Raw genomic sequence first — 10,116 nt, forward strand, 5'->3', positions numbered from 1 at the left:
CTTATGACCCTTTTCACTTGATGTAGTAGTTACTGTGTGGAGTTGCTGATTTGAAATTACCCTATTCATGTTGTAATTCTGGTTTGAGGGTTTTCTCGGTTTGGTGACTTTGCATTGGGAGCAAAACATTGTTTCAAATGAATTTGTTTTTAAATATTGATGATAGAGCTAAAATGAACAGCATGGTGTAAGGGAGGGGACGCTGTCAGGATCAGAAGACCTGAGTTATCGTCCCAGCTCTGCCTCTGACTCATGTGTGGCCTCAGACAAACCCATTTCTAAATGAGAGAGTTGGTGAGAGGCATTTCCAACTTCTGCTCTGCCTCTGAGTTCTCCCTGATGCTTTATCATGCCAGTGCCAGACACCAAACTGGCCCTGGCCCTTCAGGTTCAATCTTCAGTACCAACAGAACTGCAAAATCATAAGAGGAACTTACATGCTCACTAAAACCTCGGTGAGTTCATTGCCCACATATTCAGCAAAAGTATAATCAGGAGAAGAGGCAGATGAGGTGAGCCATTCTCAAAGCACAGCCCAGGATTTAGTGGTCTCTCTACTAACCTTATTCCAAGTTTTTTTTTTTTTTTTTAATCACCATGGGGACATCACTGGAAGTCCAGTGGTTAAGACTGTACACTTCCACTGCAAGGGGCAAGGGTTTGATCCCTGGTCAGGGAACTAAGATCCTGCATGCCATGTGGTGTGGCCAAAAAAAAAGAAAAAAAATGATCACTACCATGTGGTTTATAGTGTGTTTTCTCTTTATCTCATGTGATGCTACAAACACCCCAAGCTTCAGAGAGCCTCCAGGGATTGTAAATCGTTCAGCAGAGACAGGACACGTGAGTGTCCTTAAAACGAGGCACATGAGGTGGGAGTGGGGTGGAAAGCTTATCTCACACAGGATGTGTTAAAAAGGTCCTCTATGTATCCACCCTCCCCCCATTATTTTAAAAATAAATGTCAGTTTCAGTAATCACTATTCTCATATGACTTTTAATCATTTAACATAGGGGTCCCCAACCCTGGGGCCACAGACCAGTACCAGTCTGTGGCCTGTTAGGAAGCAGGCCGCACAGCAGGAGGTGAGCGGCGGGCAAGTGAAGCTCCATCTGTATTTACAGCCACTCCCCATTGCTTGCATTATTGCCTGAGCTCCACCTCCTGTCAGATCAACGGTGGCATTAGATTCTCATAGGAGCGCAAACCCTACTGTGAACTGTGCACGCGAGGGATCTAGGTTGCGCACTCCTTATGAGAATCTAATGCCTGATGATCTGAGGAGGAGCTGAGGTGGTGATGCTAGCACTAGGGAGCGGCTGCAAATACAGATTATCATTAGCAGAGAGGTTTGCACAGAGACCATAATAAATCAATTGCTTGCAGACTCATATCAAAACCCTATGAGTGAGTGGTAAGTGAAAACTACGCTGCTTTTGGTGGCAGGCTTTATAGTGGCAAGTGAGTTGATGGTACTTCAGTCATACAGCTGCATCTGATGGCGGGCTCTGAGTCAGAATCCGACACTTATTTTAGTCCGCGTGTGGCCCGCCCATTATTTTATTTACCACTTCCATCCGTGCCTCTTTCCTGCACTGCACACTTGTCTCAGTCACAGTTTTGGTAAGCCCACAAGCTAACCCTAGCCCACATGAGTAAAAAACAAACATCGCTGGAGAGCTTCTTTGGAAAGGTGGAAAGACCTAATGATGAGACAACAGAAAACTCTAAGACTGCCAACAAAAAGAAAGCTGCATTTAGAAGAAAGTGCCAAGAGCCCTACTTAAAGTACGGGTTCATTGCAACAGGTGATTCACATTCTCCAAGCCTACTTTGTACAATATGTGGCGATCGGCTATCCAATGAAAGCATGAAACCTTCAAAACAGCTTCACCGCATGGAGACCAAGCACCCTGCATTAAAAGACAAGTCTTTGGGGTTTTTCAAAAGATAAAAAAAAAAAATGAATACAAAGAACAGAAGTTCAATTATTGAAGTCTACCACTTCATCAAATGTGTCTGCACTGAGAGCATCATACTTAGTGGCTAACCACATTGCTAAAGCTAAGCCCTTTACTATTGGTAAAGAGTCGATCCTGCCTGCTGCTAAGGACATTGGTCGTGAACTTTTAGGAGAGGCTGCAGTTCAAAAGGTGGCACATGTTCCTCTTTTGGCTGGCACTGTAACTAGAAGAATTGATGAAATAGCAGAGGATATTGAGGCACAATTGTTAGAGAGGATTAGTGAGTCACCATGGTACGCAATCCAGGTTGACAAGTCTATCAATGTTGACAACAAGGCAACAATGCTTGTCTTTGTGTAATATATTTTTCAGGAGGATGTGTATGAGGATATGTTATGTGCACTTTTGTTGCCAGCCAACATCACAGCTGCAGAACTATTAAAGTCTTTGAATGATTACATATCAGGAAAACTGAATTGGTCATTTTGTGTCGGTATATGCACAGACGGAGTGGCTGCCATGACTGGACAGCTTTCTGGTTTCACTACTCAGGTCAGAGAGGTCACTTCTGAATGTGAGTCTACGCACCTAGAGAAATGCTGGCTAGCCGAAAAATGTCACCTGAACTTAATTTTTTTTGTGTGGTACGTGGGCCTCTCACCGTTGTGGCCTCTCCCGTTGCGGAGCACAGGCTCCAGATGCGCAGGCTCAGCGGCCATGGCTCACGGGCCCAGCCGCTCCGCGGCATGTGGGATCTTCCCGGACCGGGGCACGAACCCATGTCCCCTGCATCAGCAGGTGGACTCTCAACCACTGCGCCACCAGGGAAGCCCATCACCTGAACTTAACATTTTGAAGGATGTGATTAAAATTATCGACCACATTAAAGTACACACCCTTAACTCACGTCTGTTCATGCAGCTCTGTGAGGAGATGGACACAGAGCACACACGCCTTTTCTTATTCACAGAGGTGAGATGGCTTTCTAAGGGTAGATCACTGGCCAGAGTTTTTGAGTTATGAGAGCCGCTCCAGGGATTTCTTTTAGAAAAACAGCCACCACTGGCAGCATATTTCAGTGACACGGAATGGGTCGCAAAACTTGCTTACTTGTGTGACGTATTCAACCTGCTCAAAGAAGTCAGTCTGTCACTTCAGGGGAGAAGGACAACTGTGTTCAAGTTGGCATTCAAAGCCAAACTGGAATTATGGGGGCGACGAGTGAACATTGGGGTTTTTGACGTTTCAAACATTAGCAGAGATTTTGAAAGAGACTGAGCCAGGGCCTTCTTTCTCCCAGCTGGTGCATGATTACCTGTCTCAGCTTTCAAAAGGGTTTGAGCATTACTTCCCAACCACAAAAAACCCCCGAACTGGGAACGAATGGATCCGCGACCCATATGTGAGTAAACCAGGTGAATCGACTTTGCTGGTGCTCGAAGAGGATCAGCTGCTTGAGATCACAAATGACGGTGGCCTTAAAAGTATGTTTGAGACGACTTCAAATCTCCATACGTTCTGGATTAAAGTCAAGGTGGAATATCCTGAGGCTGCCACAAAAGCACTGAAAAGCCTGCTTCCATTTCCAACATCCTTTCTTTGTGAAGCAGGGTTTTCTGCAGTGACAGCAACCGAAACGAGATTATGGAGCAGACTGGACATAAGCAACACACTTCAAGTGTCACTGTCTCCCATCACCCCCAGATGGGACCATCTAGTTGCAGAAAAACAAGCTCAGAGCTTGCACTGATTCTGCATTATGGTGAGTTGTATAATTATTTCATTATATATTACAATGTAATAATAACAGAAATAAAGTGCACAATAAATGTAGTGCTCTTGAAACATCCGAAGACCATTCCCCCAGCCCTGGTCTGTGGAAAAATTGTCTTCTATGAAACTGGTCTCTGGTGCCAAAGAGGTTGGGGACCGGTGATTTAATGGTAATTTAAAATGTGAAACCAAGTCATCCCCAATGTTCTGTATAACTCACCTACACACACACCTAACCCATGGCTGGATCCCTGTGCACACCCCAGAAGGTGGTGAGAGTGAACCTTTGCAGATGCCTGGTGAGCAGGTGCAGAAATCCTGACTCTGCAGGATTGGGAGAAAATACACAGATTTGAACATTCAGCAGTGCCCAAGGGAAAGCAAACAGGAGGCTGTCAGCACTCAGCCTAGCTTTGTAGGATAAAGAGAAGGCAGAGAATCTTAAGAATTCCCCCCTAGGAGAGATCAAGAAATATGAAACAGGTATATCAATAGAAAAGTTCTGGAAGAGCCTCAGAATCCCTGGTAGAACTGACAGAAGCTATTTCTCCTTCAAAGCCAATCACTAAAGACTGGAAGAGATGGCTGCCTCTTCACATGTGAAGATGGCCATTCAACACTTCATGGGACATGAAAAATAAAGGAACATGATAATTCTTCAGTAACTGATCCCAAAGGAGTGGAGATCTGTGATTTGCCAGATAAGGAATTCAAATTAGTCGATATAAAGAAGCTCAGCAGGCTACAATAAAACATGAAGACAATTCAATGAAATAAGAAAAATAATACATGAATAAAACAAGAAGTTTAACAGAGAGCTAGAACTCATAAAAGAGAGCCAAGCAAATTCTGGAGCTGAATTCTACAGCGAATGACATGAAAAATGCAATAGAGAGCAAACAGCACAGTTGATCAAGCAGAAGAATCTCAGTAATACAGCAAGTTGAAGACATGTCATTTGTTCTCTATCTCAGTAAGACAGGAAGTTGAAGACAAATCATTTGAAATTATTCACTCGGGGAAGAACAAAGTAAAGGGAATGAAAACGAGTGAAGAAATCCTGCGTGAATTATGGATAACATCAAAAGAGACAGTCTAGGCACTATTGGAGTCCCAGAAGAAGAAGAAAGGGAAAAGGGGGCAGAAAGTTTACTTTAAAAAATAATGGCTTAGAACTCCCCAAATCTGGGGAGAGATTTGGACATTCAGGTTCACGAATAGGTCCCCCCAAAGATTGTTGAATCTTTTTGTTTTGAATCTTCTCTAAGACATTAAAATAAAGCTGTCTAAAAATCAAAGATAAAGAGAGAATTTTTAATGCAGCAAGAGAAAAAAAAAAGTCCTCATATACAAGGGAACCCCCATAAAGCTATCAGAGAATTTCCCAACAGAAATCTTGCAGGCCAGGAGAGAGTGGAATGATATATTCAAAGTGTTGAAAGAAAACAACTGCCAACCTAGAATACTTTACCTAGCAAAGCTGTCCTCCAGAAATGAAGGAGAGATAAACACTTTCCCAGACAGACAAAAGCTGAGGGAGGTCATCACCACTAGACATGCCTCACAAGAAATGCAGAAAGGAGCTCTTCAAGCTGAAATTAAAGGATGCACATTAGTGACATGAAAGCATATGAAAATATAAATCACCCTGGTAAAGGTATGTACCTAATCAAATTCAAAATATTCTGATACTGTATATGGTGGTTTGTTAATCACTAAAGTTTATTATAAAGGTTAAAGGACAAAAGTATTAAAATAACTATAACCACAATAATTAATTAATTATTTGGTTATGCCATTCTTAGTTGTGGCACATGTGCACTTAGTTGCAGCTCGTGGGCTGCTCATTTGTGGCATGTGGGCTCCCTAGTTGTGGCAGGTGGGCTCCTTAGTTGTAGCAGGCAGTCTCCGTAGTTGTGGCTCTCTGGCTTTTTAGTTGTGACATGTGAACTCTTAGTTGCAGCATGTGGGATCTAGTTGCCTGACCAGGGATCGAACCCGGTCCCCCTGCATTGGGAGTGAGGAGTCTTAACTACTGCGCCACCAGGGAAGTCCCACAATATAATTGATATGGAATATAAAAGGATGTGAACTGTGACATCAAAAGTAAAATGGGAGAAGGAAATAAAAGGATAGAGTTTTTATATGCAATCAAATTTAAGTTGTTACCAGCTTAAAAAGACTGTTATAACTATAAGATGCTTTATGTAAGCTTTACAGTAAGCACAAAGCAAAAACCTACAGTAGATACACAAAAGATAGAAGAGAATCAAAGCATACCACTATTGGAAATTATTAATTCACAAAGGAAGACAGTGAACCAGGAAGACAGGAACTATAAAGCATCTAGAAAACAATAAGATGGTATTAGTAAGTCCTTACTATCAATAATTACTTTAAATGTAAATGGATTAAATTCTCCAATCAAAAGGAACAAAGTGGCTGAAGGGATAAAAAGTAAGACCCAACTTTATGCTGCCTGCAAGAGACTCACTTCCATTTTAAGAACACACATAGGCTTAAAGTGAAGGGATGGAAAAAGATATTCCATGCAAATGGAAACCAAAGGAGAGCAGGGATAGCTATACTTATATTAGACAAAATAGGCTTAAATCAGAAACTGTAATAAGAGAAAAAGAAATTCATTATATAATGATAAAGGAGTCAACTCATCAAGAGGGTATAACAATCGTAAATATATATGCACCCAACAATGGAGCACCTAAATATTTTAGCAAATGCTCCCAGCTCTGAAGGGAGAAATAGACAACAATACAATAATAGTTAGAGCCTTCAATGCCCCACTTTGAACAATGGACAAATCAGACAGAAAATCAAGAAACATTGGATTTGAACTGTACTTTAGACCAAATGGATCTAATATATATATATATATGTATAAATATATGTATATATATATATATATATATATATATATATAGAACATGCCACCCAACAGCAGCAGAATACACATTTTCCTCAAGCACACATGAAACATTCTCCAGGATAGATTATATTGTTAGGTCAAAAAACGAGTATTAACAAATTTGAGAAGATTGAAATCATACTGTAACAAATTTGAGAAGATTGAAATCATACTGACCATCTCATCTCATTTTCCTACCAAAATGGTATGAAACTAGAAATCAGTAACAGGAGGGTGAAAACAAAGGGAACAGAAACCAATGAAATAGAAAACAAATGGACAACAGAGAAAATTCACAAATGTGTGGAAATTAAACAACACACTCCTTTTTGTTTTGTTTATGGTTTCCTTTTCTGTGCAAAACTCTTGAGTTTAATTAGGTCCCGTTTGTTTAATTTTGTTTTTATTTTCATTACTCAAGGAGATGGCTTGAAAAAGATATTGCTGCAATTTATGTCAAAGAGTGTCCTGCCTATGTTTTTCTCTAAGAGTTTTATAATATCTGGCCTTACATTTAGGTCTTTAATCCATTTGAGTCTATTTTGTTAGGGAGTGTTCTAAACAACACACTCCTGAACAAACAATGAGTCACAGAAGAAATCAAAAGGGAAATTTAAAAAAATTCCTTGAGACAAACAAAAATGAAAACACTATACCAAATCTTACAGATGTAGCAAAAGCAGTTCTAAGAGGAAAGCGTATGTATAGTGATAAATGTCTACATTAAGAAAAAAAAGATTTCAAATAAACAACCTAACTTTACACCTCAAAGAACTAGAAAAAAAAAAAAAACTAAGCCTAAAAGTTAGTAGAAGGAAGGAAATAACAAAGATCAGAGCAGAAATAAATGAAATAAGAGACCAGAAATTCAATAGAAAAGGTCAATGAAACTAAGATCTGATTTTTTTAAAAACATAAACATGGAGAGTTGGAAAGATGGCGGAGGAAGAGCCAAGAAAAAAGATCCCTTTGGTTCCAGAAAATCTCCTGAAAAAGAGGAAGGCTTATCAGGACCTGAAAGCCACCCAGGCAAAGCAGGCGCTTCTGCAAAGGAAGGAGCAGAGGAAAGGAAAAGAGATCAAGTTTAAGCGACTAGAATGGTTCCTACATGATTCCTGGCGGCAACTACGTGACAAGGTGCGACTCAGACGACTAGAAGTGAAACCTCATGGCTTGGAAGTGCCAGATAAACATTCCTTGGCCTTTGTTTTACGCATTGAAAGGATTAATGGGGTGAGTTTACTGGTGCAGAGGACCATTGCAAGACTTCGCCTGAATAAGATTTTCAGTGGTGTCTTTATGCAAGTAACTCCTCAAACCATAAAAACGCTTCGTATAGTGGAACCTTATGTGACCTGGGGATTTCCAAATTTGAAGTCAGTTCGGGAACTCATCTTGAAACGTGGACAAGCCAAGGTCAAGAATAAAATCATCCCTTTGACAGACAACACAGTGATTGAGGAGTACCTGGGGAACTTTGGTGTAATTTGCTTGGAAGACCTCATTCACGAAATTGCCTTTCTGGGGAAGAATTTTCAGGTGATCTCAGGGTTCTTGTGCCCTTTCCAACTCTCAGTGGCCCGTCACGCTACCAAGAATAGAGTGGGCTTCCTCAAGGAAGTGGGCTCACCTGGCTATTGAGGTGAATGCATCAATCAGCTCATCCGGCAGCTGAACTAAACCCAGCATATCTGAAAGCACAGTGCATTGGAAGCATGTGTTTTTGTTTTATGGAATTGTTACCCAGTATCTTCAAGCAAGATTATTTTCTGCTGTATCTTCAGAAACTGGAGGGAAAGGGTCAGGGAAAAGATGGTGATGTTCAGGGCAGGCACTTTTCATCCCACTTCAGTTCCAAGAAAAAGTTCCTGTGTGTTTTCTGCAAAGACCGCCGTCCACCTCTGAAACCAGCAAAGGACTTGTGCCATGGAGGAGGGAGTCCTGTTTTATCACACCTATCCTGGGACTTCATGTTGGTGAACGAACAAATACCCACATATGAATACAAGACAGCAGTGGACCAGGCCCAGGGGCATATTGAACCTGGGGTATCCAAGGGCCTTGTTTTAGAAAGAACTTGAAATACAATGAGAAAGAAGTGCACAAAAACAAAAACAAACAAACAAAAAAAACATAAACATGGACACACATTTAGCTAGACGAAGAATTAGAGAGGACTCAAATAAATAGAAATGAAAGAAGATATTCCAACTCTACCACAGAAATACAAAGCATCATAAGAGATTACTATGAACAATTGTATGTTAACAAATTTTATAACCTTGAATAAATGGATAAATCCCTGGCACATATAACCTACCAAGACGGAATCATGAAGTAATAGAAAATCTGAACAGACTAACGAGTAGGAGATTGAATCAGTATCAAAAACCTCCCAACAAAGAAAAGCCCAGGACCTACAGTCTTTACTGGTGAATTCTACTAAATATATAAAGAATAATTAATACCAACCCTTCTCAAACTTTCAAAATATTGAAGATCAGGGAACACTTTCAAACTTATTTTATGAGACCAGCATTACACTGATACCAAAGCCTTGCTGGACACTACAAGGAAAGAAAAACTACAGGCCAATATCCCTAAAGGATATATGAATATGAACCAAGGATGGTTCATTCAACATGCTCTAATCAATCAATGAGATGCATCACATTAACAGAATGAAGGGTAAAAATCATAGAATCATCTCAATACGTGCAGAAAAAGAATTTGACAAAATTCAACGTCCTTTCATGATTAAAAACTCTCAATAATAAGGCATAGAAATAATGTACCTCCACATAATAAAGACCATACATGACAAGCCTACAGCTAACATCATACTCAACAGTGAAAATCTGAAAGCTTTTTCTGTAACATCAGGAAAAAGACAGGAATTTCCACTCTCACCACTTCTATTCAACATAGTACTAGCTAGAGTAATTAAGCAACAAAAAGAAATAAAAGGTGTCCAAGTTCTTAAAGAAGAAGTAAAAATGTTTGTTTACAAATGACATGATTCTATATATAGAAAACCCTAGACTCCACCAAAAAAAAAAAAAAGTTAGAACTAATACATGAATTCAATGAGGTTGAAGGATACAAAATCAATATACAAAAATCAGTTGCTTTTCTATATGTTAACAAATTATCAGAAATAGAAATTTAAAAAACAATTCTGTTTACAATAGCATTAAAAACAATATTTAAGAATAAATTTAACCAAGAAGATGAAAGATATATATGCTGAAAGCTATAAGACAGTGATGTAAAAATTGAGGGAGACACAAATGAATGGAAGGATAGCCCATGTTTATGGACTGGAAGAATTAATATTGTTAAAATGTCCATACACCAAAGACAATCTGCAGATTCAGTGCAATCCCTATCAAAATTCCAATGGCACTTTTCACAGAAATAGAAAAAACAATCCTAAAATTTGCTTGGAATCA

At 39.8% G+C, this 10,116-nt stretch overlaps 1 pseudogene; it reads left to right on the forward strand.

Moving 5' to 3' along the window:
- The first annotated feature begins 108 nt into the window (after nucleotides 1-108).
- On the forward strand, nucleotides 109-10,116 carry LOC111173622 (large ribosomal subunit protein uL30 pseudogene; annotated as a pseudogene).

Source organism: Delphinapterus leucas, chromosome 21 (genome assembly GCF_059928025.1).
Source record: "Delphinapterus leucas isolate spDelLeu-1000000601 "Yukka" chromosome 21, BTC_Dleu_Yukka2, whole genome shotgun sequence".
NCBI classification, from domain to species: domain Eukaryota; kingdom Metazoa; phylum Chordata; class Mammalia; order Artiodactyla; family Monodontidae; genus Delphinapterus; species Delphinapterus leucas.